Source organism: Callithrix jacchus, chromosome 12, assembly GCF_049354715.1.
Source record: "Callithrix jacchus isolate 240 chromosome 12, calJac240_pri, whole genome shotgun sequence".
Classification (NCBI taxonomy): Eukaryota; Metazoa; Chordata; class Mammalia; order Primates; family Cebidae; genus Callithrix; species Callithrix jacchus.
In genome coordinates this window covers 48,207,303-48,223,181 of record NC_133513.1, presented here as the reverse complement: position 1 = coordinate 48,223,181, position 15,879 = coordinate 48,207,303, and the positions used below count along the sequence as shown (strand labels likewise).

The 15,879-nt window shown below is 39.5% G+C and overlaps 1 protein-coding gene and 1 pseudogene across 5 annotated transcripts in view; one reads left to right on the top strand and one right to left on the bottom strand.

The window, feature by feature from the left end:
* Positions 1–15,879, top strand: part of NRG3 (neuregulin 3) — a 1,123,251-nt gene that overhangs the window by 374,395 nt on the left and 732,977 nt on the right. The gene's annotated exons all lie outside the window — the stretch shown is intronic.
* The window catches only part of LOC128929213 (uncharacterized), a 78,390-nt pseudogene continuing 72,111 nt past the window's right edge, over positions 9,601–15,879 (bottom strand).

Here is a 15,879-nt window from a genome sequence, read left to right as displayed (position 1 = left end):
GGAGGGAAAATATTTCAAGAATGGAGTGATCAATCATGACAAGTGCCACTGAGAGGTCAGGTAAAATGAGAACTGAGAATTGCCTTTTGGACACTTAAGGAGAATGACATTGAGCTTTGTGAAATAAAAGCCTGCCTGGACAAAAGAGAGAAGGGAGGGAAGTAAGTCAGTGAGTACAAACAAGTCTTGCTTTCACTGGATCAGGAGGGAAGATAGTATCTTCTGCCACAGATGCAGTGAAGTAAGTTGACTTGGTGGTAGCAGTCTAAGAAGGTTCTCTTAGTAAGTTAACTAAGTAAGAATGAGAAGTGTGTGTGTAAGTAGTGCCAGAGATATGGGGAGAGAGTAAAAGGTGTGAGAATCTCGCCCGTGATAATAAGACAATAAATTAACCAGCAAAATTGGGGCCACCAGTGCCAAGAACTCACTTGAGCGCTGTGATGATAAATTTATAGTGAGACCAGTCAGCAGAGTCATTCATTTTTATCTGCATCATGATACCTGTAAGGAGGTGACAGATACCTGCTGAAACCCAACTTGGGATTTTGAAAATGGAAGGACAGAGGTGTGGAAATGTTCAACTGGATTTATGTAAGATATTATAATGATGGGAAATGAAATCTAAGTCAGCTAAGAAAGAAAATCAGAGCATGAGGAAGGTTATGGGCAGTGGCAATGTAATGTAATATAGTCAATGGATTGGAGATCCCAAGGGGTCAAGAAACAACTAAAATGACAATGAATACACTAGAGTAAGAAAGCTTGAAAGTTACAGGATAGCAAATTGTCCGAAATTGTTATTTTTGGATGTGGTATAATAATTGATAATGATGAGTTCTGAAGTATCATTAATTAAGGCAAAACATAAGGGCATGAACATTGAAGAATGATTGGTTAACAAACTGAGAAACCATTTTGATGGTTGGACCATCTACATGCTTACTGATATCACCAACGATTATGGCAATAGCTTTACTTTAAAATGAATGCCAGATGCTATTATCATCGGGGATCGGTGGGGAGGCTATCAGAGGACTGTAAATGACAGAAACCAGAAGCATTCATTGATAGTGAAGTTTTGCATTTTAGAGTACGAAGAAGAAAGGAGGAATATACCCTGGAAGTAACAATTTGGAGCATGAGTTATCCCTTTATGAACTCCAAGACTTGTGGTATGTGGAGAATTAAAGGAATAGAGAACAAACTTCATAATTCATCCTTTAATGGGGCTTCAGAGAAAAGTTCTCAAGTGCCAATTGACTTTCTCTTCAAGAAGGGAAGGACATATTCAGAGATGGGATGTTGACGATGGCATGTCTTGAGTGCCTGAGGGTTTGGGGAGTACAGAAGATGTAGGAGCCTGAGTCCCACTAAAGGATCTCAAAATAATGTATGCTTATGGGACCTGATGAATACAGTTCACCTGGAACACTTTGGCTCCCTGCCAAGAGTCATAAAATACAGGGTCTAATGGGATTGAGCCTGTTGGTGTCAGTTGTGGTAGTGCAAGGGGCAGTGGGAGATGGTATTTTCTATTATAATCCCGTTGGAGTAATGCGCATAGTCAGTTTTGGAAGGTGAAGCAGAGAGAGTTGGAGAATGGTGGTAGTCAGTGATCACTTGGACATGTGGAGGTCTGTAGGTAATATGAGGGCTACAGCATGCAGAGTCCAATGGGCCTACTTTTAACCACCCTGTGAGCAGTATTGAAAGCTGGGGGGCACCGACCTCAATAACTTGTCAGAGTCAGAACTGAGATTCTGAATGGTAATCAGCTAAGAGGTACTGCTCTCCTAAGAGATGCCTTCTTTGGCAAGACTGTTCAACTATGTCCCATTACTAAAATTAGACAGAAGCACTTGGAAGAATCCAGGACTTGGCACTGTTTTGACAAGGTCCAACCTGGATGATGTAAGCAGAAGAGAAAAAGGCTTTTTCTACCAAAAGCCTTGTAATGTTGGCTCTTCAGCTATGCAGCCAGTCTGCATACAGAAGCTAAGCTAAAGAGATGTGGCGTTCCCACAGGGAAAGAGAAAGAAGCATTAGGTAAGTGAGTGTCTCATTTTCCAGCAGTCATAAAGGCAGTTATGCTAAGTCATCTAACAGCAGGTTATGGATCCTGGATTTTTTAATATTCCCTTAGCCCAGAATCCTGCTTTGCTTTTATGAACTTAACACAAATGATGCTCCTGTTCTAGAGTCTAGGGGAGTGATTCCAAAATCTGGCTGCAGAGTAGAATCACGTAGAATGTCAGAAATAAAAATCCAGATTCTACCCTAGAACACTTAAATCAGAATCTCTGTGGTCCTGGCTTCAGTATTTTTCAGACGTTTCCTAGACTGTTTTTATGTAGAGCCGTGGTTAAGAGCTATATTCTACCACTCAGATTCTGTCCAACTCCTTTGGTTTGACAAGCAGGTTGGCTGCTACTACAAGACTAACATTTAACTCCTTTGTAGGACTTCGCATTTTTTTTCAATGACTTATAGTCCTCAGACTGACTATCACATGCATACATGCACATACAAAACTGTCCTGCTATGGTACAAAATGTGTGCCTTATAGAGTCTCAATCCAGGGACAGTTGCAGCAAGTGAAGTTTCCAGAGGCCTGGATACCCAAAACACACACAGGCGTTCTATCCTTGCAGACAGTTCACACATGGGTGTGTGATCCCATGGCAGGTCTTAAGAAAGGAAGGCTTCCAAAGCCAGGAGCATGAATGGGACAGAGCCTTGAGGTCTTAGTTGTGGACTGGATCTCCCTTCCAGGTACACACCACAGGAAGGCAGCCTCCTTGTTTCTTCCTCTGCTCTGGCTGCTGTTTCATTATAAGCCTCTGCAGACACATTCTTCATAGCTGAGAAAACTCACAGATGGAATGACTATTATTGGTGCTTGTCAATTCAGAAATAAACCACAATTTGCTCAGCATTTCAATCTTTACCACTGACGTGTTAGTTTCATTTAATTAGTTCTGTGCTGGATGAGGCCATTAAATTTGTGTCCTAATGGAAACCTATTACTCAGCTCTGCACGGTGAAGGGTGTGTGGGATTGATTTGCATTCTCTCTGGACAGAAGGTGAATTCTCTCATGACATTTGTGATGGGCAGCAGGTCTTCCAGCAGAAAGTCATTTGAGATAACACTAACTGAAGGGACACCTGTCTTTTGAGAATTCTTTCTGAAATTTAGTAGCAGATTGGCTGTATGCCCTGAGAAAAGGGTAAAAAGTGTATTACTTACAAAATGCAATTTTGGAGAAATGATATAGTATGATAGCCAAAACTGTTACATGAATATCAGTGAGTATTTTTAAGCTCTTCCTCTTAGAACCAAATTTGAACAAATTCTTCCCACACTTTCTTCTACAGTTCACAAAATGGAAAGTGAAAAGTAGAAATGAAGCCACACCTGTTTCCCTCCTGGAGTGAGCCCTCATTGAATCTCTGTAGTAGCTCCTATAAGAGTGCCATTATTTTACAAGGATACTATTATTCTCCTTTTTCAGAGGAGAAAACTGAGCCTTCACACTGTGAAACCTGAGGCTTCAAGTAACTGAATATTTTGCTCAAGTCATTGCTTGAATCAAATCGAACAGATGGACTCCAAACCCAGTGTGGTTGGTCTGAAACTTTTCTCTTTCCTTTTTATACTGAATCAAAAACAGTTTCTCTTACCCTGATAAAATCTAAGCCCCTTAAATCTCAAAACTCTCTCTTTTTCACATCCCTCCATTCTGAAATACTCACCTTCCCTTACAAGATACCACAATTAGAAAAATCACAAAATATTTTTTAATCTATCCTCTTTTTTTGTATATTTTTAATCAAGATTTCTTCTCTGGATTATGGTCATATTATGAAAACAACAGGTCCGAGTGTCATTGGGCCAATGTAAAATTGTGTTGCTGTATTGAGTCATGGACCTAAAGATCCTGGAAAGCTGAATGGCTTTAGTTATGTTTTGTTTTCTTTCCTGTCTAAAGCCAGACTACAAGAATCAGAGATTGATTTCAGTGTTAGGAGATGGGGTAAGGGGGGATAAATGTAAGGCTATAATCAAGATCATCTCTAACAAAGAGGATTGATGCTGTTTCCACAAGCGACATCATATTATTTTCCATGTAAATGGTGCCCCAAGAGTTGTACTATGGCAGTCTTTTTGCAGATCTATTTCATCTTCCTTTCCCCTGCCCTCACCTTGCCACTATTTATTGTTTCCCTTCTCTGCCAAATTCTCTGACACATTGTCTGTATTCACTGTGACTCCTTTGCATTGTACTTTCACTGCAATCCTTTAAAAAAATTGTCTTCCTCCTACATTTTCTAATACTTCATCTAAGAAATTCAATATATAGTTCTACAAGCTCAGAAATCTCTTCTCGATTTTTCTGAAACTAGTCACTATTTGATCCACTCTTTCTAGAAGTTCTCCTCTTTCTTCATTTTTCAGTTTCACTTTAGCATCTAAAAGGAGGTCGTTTGTCTAAGGGCCTTGAGAAGCCTGAACTTGCATGGTGGTAGTTAATTCTTGTTAGTAGCTTTCTCTCTCCAGCTCTGCATATGCTTTCTTTTCTTTTCCCATAAGTGGAAACATCCATAATGTTCTGCTGTTGGATGTTTCCTGGAAAAGCCTTTGGAGAGTTTCTCTTCTAAGATTTCAGCTAATGTACTATGTGGAACACAGCTTATCTGTATCTCCAGCTTTCAGCTCTCTCAAACTCTGGTCTTCCATTGGCCACCCACTACTCACTGAGTATCTCCATCTAGAAAGCCCTCTGGAAACCCAGAGTCAACAGAAATGAAGACAAGTTCTTCATCTCTCTAAATAGTTTCTATTTTTGACTATTTGTAGTCTGCCTAACTTCTTCATCTATGCACTAGATAGTAGATTGAACCAGCTGTAACCATGTCTAGTAGTTTTATGCAGTGCTTCTCAAACTTCAGTGGGATCAAGACGACTGTCGTGAAAGCACACATTGCTAGGTCCCCCTGAGGAATCTGTGCTTCAGGAGGTCTGGTGTGAGTCCTGAGAATTGAATTTCTGACCAGGTCCCAGGTAATGCTAATGTTGCTGGTCCAAGGACCATGCTTTGAAAGATACGAATTTCATGCACAAGTTTGAAGCCAGATTGAGTTGGGCTTAAATCCTAACTCAGCCATGTCCTTCATGTACGAATCCGGGCAAACTTACATGATGTTTCTCTGATTCCTCTTCTGTAAAATGGGGATAAAGTATATACCTCATAGGATTTTTGTACAAACGACATGAGTTTATATAAGCAGAGTGCTTCCAACAGTTTTTGGCAGACCCTCAAAAACTATTAGCTTATAATTGCAGTTTTACTCTCTCTGCTTTCCTTTTCCTCACTCCCAATGACCAATCAGCTCTCATGTCCTCACAGTCTGCACTCTGGAAGACATCCATCTCCTTTTCATTATTGCCATGGTTGGGATTAAGTGCGTAATCACATTGTCATTCCCCTCACTCTACTCATGGTCATTTAACTGATTGGAACTGTCACTCTTTCTCTATCCCTGCCTCCCCAGACTTCATCCTGTTGTCAGGTTTTATCTTAATCACTTTAAAGCAATCATTGCAAATAGGTCCTTTCCTTGCTCAGAAAGTGAATTTTGAGTATATTAATAGGGTATTTGGGACCTTCCTTGTACTGAGGGCCCATGGGCTGTCTACGCATTTCCTCTCATAGCATTTATGATGTGGAGTCTATGTTTTTTGTAAACACATCTGTTTGCTTTCCTACTTCTGTGATTTTTTACATTATATTCATTTCTTTTAATATATACTTTCCTTCATTATCGCAAGGCAGAATCTAATTCATTCTTTGAGGCCTGGTCAACTTTTCTTTGCCCATCCAAAGGTATAGCAAAATGGTTTCATTTTTAGACATTGACATTTTCTCTAAAGAAAGATGATGAAGTAAAAAAGACCAGGGTAGGGTGTAGGTAATCATTTTTGGATTGTGGGGAGAGCTTCGGCCACATTTGAATTGAAACCTGCATGATGATAAAGGATGAGCCAGTAAAAAAGATGAATTCTGAGTTCCCTAAAGAGAGAGCAAAGCAAGTGATCTAGCTGGCATGAGGACAGAAAGAAGGGTCAGTTGGTAGCTACCAAGAGTTTTGAAAGGAGTGTTAAAAAGTGAATGCTGGAGAGGGTGGCAGCACTGATCCTGGAGGGTGCTGGAAGTCACCTAGGGAGTTTGTAATTGCTTGGGTGCAAGAGAAGCCAGTGAAACATAAAAATGATAGCAAGAAAAATAAATTTCATTTTGTAAATATACATGAACACTGAATGCTTATAGATCTAACCATATAAAGAATTATGTAGATGATGTGGATAATCACCTGTGATTTATTAGTTTTCTAGAGTCAAATTTACCCCTATTGAAAAACAAAGTACAGGATTTACTCATTTCTACTTTGTTTTTCCTGAATTCGCAAAACTTTGAGTTGGTTTTTAATATATTCCATAAGGTATTCATGCCATCCTGTTTTCTGACAATAATTTTCAATGTGGCCTTGATCTGCTACGTTATTTCTTTCTTTTCCTAAAGCTATCCAGTGCCCTCTTTGTATTTCTATCTTTTATGGACCTGAGAAGATATTAACATAGAGATTTTGATAAATTGCCTCTGCTGTCCTTAGGTTACTTGTCTTTCCTTTAGAAGGCTTGCTATGGCCTTAAAACTGTGGGCCTGTTAGGTTATGAATTAGTTCAAGTTCTTGGGGAGAGCAACTTGAGCCTCTGCATGTATCATCTGGTTGGTTGAAGAGTCTTAACAATTTAACAAGTGTCTTTTTTGTCTCTTGTCCCCCGGTCTTTCAAGTTTGGGTTGTCTTTAACTTCTCTCAAAGACTTGGAAATTCCCGTCCATTTCAAATAGATGTTTCCAACTCTTGTGTTATTTCTTATTTTTATTTTTTATTTTTTTGAGACGGAGTTTCGCTCTTGTTACCCAGGCTGGAGTGCAATGGTGCGATCTCGGCTCACCGCAACCTCTGCCTCCTGGATTCAAGCAATTCTCCCGCCTCAGCCTCCTGAGTAGCTGGGATTACAGGCACGCACCACCATGCCCAGCTAATTTTTTGTATTTTTAGTAGAGACGGGGTTTCACCATGTTGACCAGGATGGTCTCGATCTCTTGACCTCGTGATCCACCCGCCTCGGCCTCCCAAAGTGCTGGGATTACAGGCTTGAGCCACCGCGCCCGGCCGTGTTATTTCTTTTCTTTCATTATATTTGCTGTATCTACATATTTTTTCGAGAGTTATACATTACTCTTGACTCTTCTATATTGGCATGCCTTTATGTTGACCTCCTGATCTTCGCCTGTATACATTATTAGTTCCAAGGCTTTGATTGGCTGCTTTGTCATATTGAGCACATTCACTGAAGCTCTAAAGACTCTTCTATAGAGCCAACATCTGTGTCAGTTCTGCATACCTAGTGCCAGAAAAGTATAAGGATGATGTTTTATTCATACTTTGTGCTTTCCTTCACAATGATTTGTTCATTTATTTTTAATTTTTCTTCAACAGTTATGTTATTTTTATATGATTCAAGATTTTGAAAACACAATTTTTAAAATTTAAAATGGATATGATTCAATTTCATTAATTATAAACCACAGAATTTGAATGGGCCATTTGAAATTGCATTAATTGAAGAAAATGTTTCAAAAATATTTTGAATTAGCTTTTGAAATCTCTAACATACATTATATATAACATCTGTTTTTAAAATTTTTCTTAATGTGTTGATAATATGTGTGTTTTTTTTATAAACATACTGTTTTTAATGTAAATTCCTGGGTCAAACTTTAAAATAATAATAGTGATTAAGGATAGCATTTAAAAAAGAATTAATCCAAAAGTAGAAGAAAATCAGTTAATAAAAACCTAGGCAGAGAAAAAATGCCACAAGTTGTTTTTTTTTTCCTTTGAAAGAACATTGATGATATCCTTTCATTTCCCCAGAAAGAGCAAAGCTTGTAGGCAATAAATATGGGCCAGATGAATCTTGAAACATTCTTTTCTCACTGCTCCGAAGTATCATTCACCCACAATACATAACTTAATTCTATGCTTCTATTTGGAAGAGGGAAGACTTAAAATTATTGCTGACTTCCTTACAGCAGATCCACTTGTGCCTGTATGGTTTTCTACCTCCTACGATGCTTATGACTTCAGAGAGGATTTAAGAGGAGAAAGAACACATTTCTCAGAAATGTCACTTTTATTTTAAAATTTAAAAAATCTTTCTGGATGTTGTAATTAATATAAAATAACTCTTCAAGGATTATAAAAAGAGAAAACTGACAAATTTTCTGCAAATGAATGTGAAAAAATTTTAGCATAGCAAAATATGGTGGCAGAGTGTCTACAAGGTTTTCTTCCCAAGATCATAGAAACTTCACTCAAAATTCAAGCTGACTGGAAGATCGAGTGAACTAAAAACCTGCAACCTTCTTCCAATTCTGAAATAACATATTAAAAGAAGAATTAGTTGTCAGATCTAGAATGACTATTAGCCTTTATTGTTGCTTTTCTTATTAAAATTTTCACAGTAAATACTTCATTTATGAATGAAAATGGCTATAATCCATTGGGTTTGGTTATTTTATGAACAATAATATAAATATGATGAGAAGGATAAATTACAAAAAGAGAACAATTCAAAATTTAAGAAATATTTTATTCTTACCATTTATTTAGAAACACTTTCTAATTAATTGAACAATTTAGCTTAAAGCCTTTGGCACTGTTAGGGAACTATTACTGTAATTGGGGTGGGGGCAGGGGCTTAGCTCCCTCCCCATGCCCGCCAAAGATACAAACAGGGGATGGGAGCAGGGCTGCAAGGACATCCCAAAGACGCTTCCAATTCTCTGATCTGATGTTTTCCCCGATGTGCCCAGGTTATTGACCTCTCTTGCCCCAAGAATAGGGAAGGGATCACAGAGGCACGGTGAGCTTACCTTTCTAATAAATATTGTGGACCCAAAGAGTTAAGCAGAGAGCAATTTATTAGTCAGAGAGAGAGAGAGAGAGAGAGAGAGACAGAGACAGAGAATGAGAGAGAGAGAGAAAGAGAGAGAGAGAGAGAGAGAGAGAGAGAGACAGACAGAAATACAGCTCCTACACTGCTGTGGGAGGGTATCCAAGGGAGGAATCTGTATAGGTAAGGGGCATTGGGTGGGTTTTTAACCATGAAGTTATTCCCACCCCATTCATGTTCATGTCCAATGAGAGGAGTTCTTTCAAACTTCTGCTGGAGTGACTGATCTTTGACTTCAATACTGGATTGGCTACAGAGCCTCCTTCTCCCAGAGCTTTTGGTCAGCTTTTTTTCAACGAAGAGGCTCACCTGGAATTTCTACCTAGCCTGCACAGGCGAAAGTCAGACAAAGAACTCTAGGTTCTCAGATTGGGGAATAGATGAAGGCCTGGTGCTGGAAAATTCCTTCCTTTGAAACCACACCCTTTGTGGACTCAGTTTTCCTTAACACAGTCCCTCAGTCCCTGCTCTGAACAGGAAAGTCCAACTATTGTTGGGACATGGGCTTCACTCTTTAGCTACTTCCTGTTAAATTGGGGCAAAGAAGAGGCCCTGCAATTGAGGTTTCCTCCAGAGGGGAGTCTTCTAGGGGTGTAGGTTGATCCAGAGGTCCACGATAGAACTCATGAGCCAAGGACATCCAGGGTTCCATTTGCAGGATTATTTGTGGCCTTATGGCTTTAATTCTAGAAGAAGCAAGTTTGACAAGAAGGTTAAAGACGAGAGGCCTGAAGGCCAGCAATAATAGAATGGCTATAAACCGGTCGAGGAGAGGGTAGAGCTAGGACAGCCAGTTGTTAAACAAACTCCATGATTTTGTTTCTTGCAATTCTTTAGCCCTGCGTTTTATTCAGTCCCTGAGTTCTTTAACTTTCAGACGATACCTGATTGTTTATAAAGTAGAAGCATTTTTCTCCTAAAAAGAGACAGGTTCTTTTGCTGTTAACAGATTTAGGGCCCTTCGATTTTGAAGAGCTACAGCAGCTAAAGAGTTAAACTACTTCTACAGAGAGAATCAGCAACCTTTTCCATGTTATTACTTAACTCCTGAGATAACTTATAGTAAAACTGAGGAGTGGTAATAGTAACTCTTCTAATGCCAGTACCAAGTTCTCCTATTAATTTGCCTCCTGCATGAAAGAAATAATTCGGGTTTGACTATGGCGTGGCATTGGTGGGAGAAGACTCGGCACCTGAGAGTCGGTGTAAATTGTTATGGGGGGGCACTAGAAAGGAGGGGAAGAGAGCTATTGGGCCAATCCATAGAGGCAATTGCACAGAGTCTGGTCACAGATAGTACAGTTAAGAGTGATAGTCCTGTTAATGCCAGGATGTAAGGCAGGCTTATGAGTAGTTACTTTCCTGGGGATCTCTTTGGAAGAGCAAACGTAGATCCTCTAATGACTCACAGGTGTATGAAGGGTCGTCTCCTGGAACTTTAGGCTGTGAAGTGGAGGGCCTATGATTTTCTTTAGGAGGTGTTAAGGCTTCAGCTGAGTGTGATGAATCTATGAGTCAGTTCCCAACACCTTAACTGCCATTGGGGTAGACAGAATAACCAAAAATGGTCCTTCCCCAGATGGACCTAAAGAGGGAGAGTCTGAGGGGAGAGACTTAACAAGCACCATTCTCCAGGGCAGAACAACTCTTTCCCTTTTACCCTAGTGTGCCCTTCAAAGATTGTGGGTCAAATTGGTCCCAGTGATACAGGATACACTTTCAGGGTGATTTTGCCTTGGGAAGAGTAGCACCCATCTGAAATCAAACACAGGAATGCCCGCATCCCTGGTTATTCCTTGCAACTGCTACCTCTGGGGCGTCCCCCAGTTATAGTCCTGATCCTGGGGAATCCCCCAGTAATTTCCTTGTGCCCTAGATGCATGATCATCTTCTGGGTCCCCCATGTGCTGGGTTTAATCACACTTACCAGCATCATAGGCACACCCTTACTGTCTAAATGTCCTTTTGGCCACCTTAAGGACATCAGGACTGCTGGTATTAGTGGCCCTGTACTGGCAGGTCTTTGAAGAACTAGGCCAGTGAGGCTTGGGCAATGGGTGCCAATATTCCCTAGCAAGAGTTCAATTAACATAGGCCTGATGACAAAACTGCCCCAGGAGGATGAACTCCTTGGGATGGACATTTAAGCCCAACAATCTTAAAGAAGATAATGGATGGCCACATGGTTGGAGTTGGAACAATGCTCTCAGGACCTGGGCCTTTTCCCACACCCCACCTTCCATTATAGGAATATGCCCTAGGGTTGTGGGGCCTGTAATTAACTCTTTGAGCCTGGGACCAGGCCTGACTATGGTATTCCAGATGGAGAAGTTCTGCCATACAGAGAGTTGATCCTTGGCAAGACAAATTGTGCATCATTAGATTCTGGCACCACTCAGTTGGATTGGGAAATTTGCGAGTGACAAAAATACAATGTCCTACAGCCTCCAGTACCCACTGATAGACTCTGGATCTGATAGGATATAAGCCAGCACTGCAGACTTAGGGAACTGGCCCTGTGTATTTATACTGCAGGAGGTCCTCATAGGCATAAGCCTGAGGGTACTGTGGGCATGGGTTCCTGACTGCCACAGCCTGGCAGGCCAGGGCCACCAATGCCATGCCCCCTGCTGTGCTGCTGTCCCCATGGCAGCCTCCAGGGCCGTGTGCACATGTTGGGACCCTCCTTGTGCTGCTGCCTCTGGGATGCCCGCCAGCTGGCTTGGATTATCTTGCCCACTCCACTCCGTGTGGCTCCGCAGTGAGGATGGTGGCAGGTGAGCCCAGGGTCAGCTGCGGCATGCGGAGCCCTGGGCCTGGCCTGGCTGCACCCTCCTCCTCCCTGCTGATCTGCACCCACCGCCCATTCCTTGACTTGGCCTGGAGAAACAGAGAACAGCAAGAAAAGGAAACTGGTTTGGAGAAAGCCTGGCATCATGTCTTTAACTCTGGCTGCCACGTTAGTGAAAGACTGGCCATAGCTTGTGTAGGTCGTGCAGCTTTAACAGCCTGGGCCCAGCTGTGCTGCACCCAGTCCGGCATAGCTATTGCTGCTTTCTCCTCAGCAAATTTATTTTTATTTTTTATTTATTTTTTAAGTGAATAGGACAGATTTTTGCAAGCAAAAGGGGTCCAATACAGTCACTGCTCCAATGTTTGCTCCTGGCTGGCTTGCCAAAGATGTAACTGGGGCAGGGCACAGCAGCTCAGCTCCTTCCCTGTGCTTGCCAAAGATATAATGGGGGATGGGAGGCAGGGCTGTGGGGTCATCCCAAAGATGCCTCCAGTTCTCCAATCTGATGTTTTCTGGTGTGTCCAGGTTCTTGAACTATCCTGTCCCAAGAATTGGGGAAGGAGCCCTGGAGGTGCAGTGAGCTTACCATTCGAATAAATATCTCAGACTCAAAGAGTTTAGCAGAGAACAATTTATTAGGCAGAGAGAGAGAGAGAGAGAGAGAGAGAGAGAGAGAGAGAGAGAGAGAGAGACCGGGGAGAGACAGCTCCCATGCTGTTGTGGGAGTTTATCCAAGGGAGGAATCCGCATAGGTAAGGGGCAGCAGGGGGGTTTTAATCCGGAAATTATTCCCGCACCGAACATGTTCTTGTCCAGAGAGAGGAGTTCTTTCAAACTTCCACTGGAGTAATTGATCTTTGACTTTGATACTGGATTGGCTACAGAGCTCCGTCTTCCCAGCTTTTGGCTGGCTTTTGAACAAAGAGGCTCTTCTGGATTCTAGGTAGCCTGCACATGGGAAAATCAGACTGAGAACTCTAGGTTCCTGGATAGGGGAGTGGATGGAGGTGTGGTGCTGGAAAATTCCTTCCTTTGAAACCATGCCCCTTGTGGACTCTGTTTTCCTTAACACAGTCCCTCATAACCAAGTCCAAATTGGTAATTAGTAAAAATGTTAAAAACTAAAATTATAAATTATTTCTTAAGTGGATTCATTGTATTGTTTCTATGTTGTTGCAAACTCTAGTGGTATGTCATAACGTTATTTCATCTTCCCATTAGAACTATTCTGGAATTTCTGTGTATTACTTCACTTGATCAGACAAGACAGAATAAAGCTCTTGCTCAGAGCACCCAACTAGAAAAAAAGGAAGCTGCCCAATTCCAAACTTCATGCCTTCCACTTAGACTAGCCTCTGCTTCCTCTCTCTGAACTCAGTTTTCTTGCACTGCAGTCTTTTTCCTTTTGTGCAATATTTTCTCTAGCTCCATCTAGAGTGTCATATGTAGTTTCCTACATGGTAAAAAATAAAATAATTCAAAAAATGAAAGGAAAGTTTTAAAGCTCCAGTACAGCTCTCAATCCAGAAACGTAACAATGGATATAAAGTTTTTTATGATTTAAAAAATACACTTGTACATCTATTTCTTAAATTATCAATGTTGTTTAGTATAGGCAATGGGGATGCTCAGTCTACCATCTTGAATTAAAAGTAACTCATTTATTGTTTACCAAAATATTTCCTGAGTTGAGGTAAGTATAGAGTTAGGAAATTTTGTAAATGTTTATGTTAGACAGTATCTCCGTAGGCTGAAATGCAGCAGGTAGACAGTAACAATATGATCTTTATTTTAGTTCTGTGATACTGGAATATGAATGTCCTAGAAGGGTCAAGGCACTGACATGACCTAAAAAAGTAGACTCTGTTTCTTAATAAGAGTCTAACTTCTCTCAAAGCAAAAGGCCAGTGAAGGATCTTCAGGGCTGGATTAATGTGATTTTCAGTACAGAGTAACGATGACAATTAGTTTCCAAAGCCTAGGAGCTGTGTGTTTTCAGATGTTGGACAGGGAATTGTTTCAAATTCCCAATTCCAAACAATTTCCCTGTTGTTTGAAGCCAGTGGAAATGCTGATTCTTGTCAATGTATTTATTTACCAACTCATGATGTATTTTCACTCTAAAGACTACCTTTCAAAAATCTTTAAGACATAATTGGAATAAATTTGTTATATATGAAGAAAAAAGAATTCTAATAGTTAGACTACAAAATGTGTAGAATGTAACTGTGCTTTTACTTTAAGTTTAGGAATGAACCTAAACATAACACATTCTTCCAATAATATTATGAATCATGTATATCCTGGCAAAAAAATGATCACTTGCTATGTATATTATTAATGTTTCAATATGCAAACATTCTACAAATGTCAGTAACTAAAGGAAAGGATACAATGGTCCTTCAAAAATTGAATATACTCATGCATAGTTTGCATAGGACGCAGTCTTAACTAAGATTATGACCTATTTAATGACAAAAATAAGTTTATTTTATTCATTAAGAATTTATTTTCTAAAATACACATCATGGCCAAATATTATTTGAACATAATTGACATACATGAGTAATTGGCCCCAATTTCTATATAAATCTATTAATGCAAAGCAGTAAAAGGTAAATACATTACAAATACCTGTTTAAGAATGGCCACATTTTTAAAAACTATTCATATATTTTGCATTTAGTTTAAATCTAATTCTACAGAATTTGAATAAAAGGAATCTAAAATGTACCTTTTATTCTCAATTAGAAATATAGTTCATGAAAAGTGATTTTAAAAACTGAAGGGAAAGGAATTTTTGTGTTTTCATGTGATTACATAATTGGCTGACATCTTTATAAATCCTTTTTCCAGAAAGCTGTAAAGGAACTCACAGACCAGGTTAACCTGATTCTTCCTTTCAATTGTCTTTCATTTGACTGCATGACACTATAAAATGGCACAAGCTGTGTCACAAGGAAATATAACACAGAATTAAATACAATAATGCAAACCAATGTTTTAACTTTTTGCTGTAAATAAGTCAAAAGTGCTAATCTTTAAATAGAAGCAAAGACCATATTTTCCTTCTAACTCCATAGATAACAATTGTATTCTATTGCACAGCACAATTTTATGAGTTGGTTTGGTGGACAGATGTGTAATTATTTGTATGTGGTCTTATGTGGAATCATTCAGGACAAAAAATGACATACTCATCTTTACATTTGCAATGCTTACCACATAATACTCACTCGGAATACTTTTTAATTGAATTTCATGTGTGTATAGCACAGAAAACTTATCAAAATTTAAAATGTGGCAGTTAAAGAAGATATTCCATTTCCTTCTTTAGCTTTAGGTTAAACTATTCTAATTTCCTGAAGTGTCTTATACACTTTTAGAATTATAAAAAGAAAACTGTGGTTTGTTGTTAATAAAATGTTTTTCTCCCTCATTATTGATGATGATGTTACCAAACTATTGAGATGGCTTAAACTTCAGATGCTCCATAGCAGAATTTGTTTTTTACTTTCTTTCACGTCAGGCTGCTTCTTTCAAATTGGTCATTACTAGACATTTTCATCACAATATTTATTATTTGTATGTCTTTTTGAAGTCCTTAGCCCAGAAAGGCCTCTAAGTACAGTTTTTTATTATAAAATAAATGGAAAAATATTTAATATTAAATAGTCATTAGTTTAGGGAATATTCCTACTTACGTTTTTGCTGCAACAGAGCTTGCTGATATGATTGCAAGTAGGATAGGCCACCCAGTTTAGATAATTCTCTTCCAGAGTAGGACTTCTAGGTTGGAAAATAATGAAGGCTATGCAGTGGTTTGAAATCATGCTTATTTTATGGATAGATAAATCAGGCATTGACATATATATTAGTTGCAAATGATCATTAAGAATCTCTATTTGGGAAATGGATAATAATAATCTTATCTTACTCACTAAGAGGATATGGTAAAATCCAAGATGTAGTAGTGGTTAATGTAACCTGCCTTTCTTG